The 1295-nt window shown below is 27.1% G+C and overlaps 2 pseudogenes; both read right to left on the bottom strand.

Moving 5' to 3' along the window:
• LOC129617407 (large subunit ribosomal RNA) overlaps positions 1–544 on the bottom strand; it is a 4018-nt pseudogene extending 3474 nt beyond the window's left edge.
• Positions 545–834: 290 nt separating this feature from the next.
• Positions 835–1018, bottom strand: LOC129617404 (5.8S ribosomal RNA; annotated as a pseudogene).
• Between the last annotated feature and the right edge of the window lie 277 nt (positions 1019–1295).

The following is a 1295-nucleotide window of genomic DNA, read 5'->3' on the forward strand; positions in this document are numbered from 1 at the left end:
CAGATTGCAATGTCCATATATGAAAAAATTGCACACCATCATTATTATATAATTATATAATATTTATAATGTTGAATTTTTCATATTTCATGGATGTTTAGGTTCATCGGGCTTAACCTCTAAACAGTTTCACGTACTATTTAACTCTCTATTCAGAGTTCTTTTCAACTTTCCCTCACGGTACTTGTTTGCTATCGGTCTCATGGTTATATTTAGTTTTAGATGGAGTTTACCACCCACTTAGTGCTGCACTATCAAGCAACACGACTCTTTGGAAATATCTTCTAATAATCATTAACGTCATACGGGCCTAGCACCCTCTATGGGTAAATGGCCTCGTTTAAGAAGGACTTAGACTGTTAATTTCTCATATTAGAATATAGATATTCCATACACTACATCGGATATTTGTATAAACAAAATCCTTTAGTGCTGAACTAGTTTCTTTTCGCTCGCCGCTACTAAGAAAATCCTAGTTAGTTTCTTTTCCTCCCCTAACTAATATGCTTAAATTCAGGGGGTAGTCTCATATGAGTTGAGGTTGTTTTTAAGAATATTTTTAATTTTTCTTTTTAGTTGAAAACTAAATATATATAAGTTACTGTATTGTTTATATTATAAATAATATAATTTTATATAAGTTTTCCTCTTTAATGTATTAATACTAATTTATTAATACTAGGATATACTTATTTTTTTATTATATTTTATAATATAAGTAAAATATATATAATTGAATTTTAATATTATGGTATTCCTACCAGTAATATATCATGTGCTATAAATAATATAATTTAAAATTATATTATAAGCAACTTTATTAAATTATTCTTACAACCCTCAACCATATGTAGTCCATGCAGTATTAAATTTTTTAATAAATTTATATACTCTGTAGCATGGACTGCAATATGCGTTCAAAATGTCGATGTTCATGTGTCCTGCAGTTCACACGATGACGCACAGTTAGCTGCGTTCTTCATCGACCCATGAGCCAAGTGATCCACCGTTTAGAGTTTTATAAAATTTTTTTTTTATTTTCGTCAGATATATATCGATAATATATATACATTCTAAAACATATTAAAATATATAAATAATATAATCTATGTGCTGCGAATGTCTCTAACTTTCCTTTTATCCGTATCCCAACTGTTTTATACAAGAAAAGTTATTACCATAATATATGGACAACAACGTAAGAATATATTTTTATATATTTTCTATATTATAAATGATCGTATATTGTTTTATTTAAAATACTTCCATATTATATAATTAATATAATGATTTTT

Source organism: Condylostylus longicornis, unplaced genomic scaffold (assembly GCF_029603195.1).
Source record: "Condylostylus longicornis isolate FDR11 unplaced genomic scaffold, ASM2960319v2 ptg000521l, whole genome shotgun sequence".
Lineage (NCBI taxonomy): Eukaryota > Metazoa > Arthropoda > Insecta > Diptera > Dolichopodidae > Condylostylus > Condylostylus longicornis.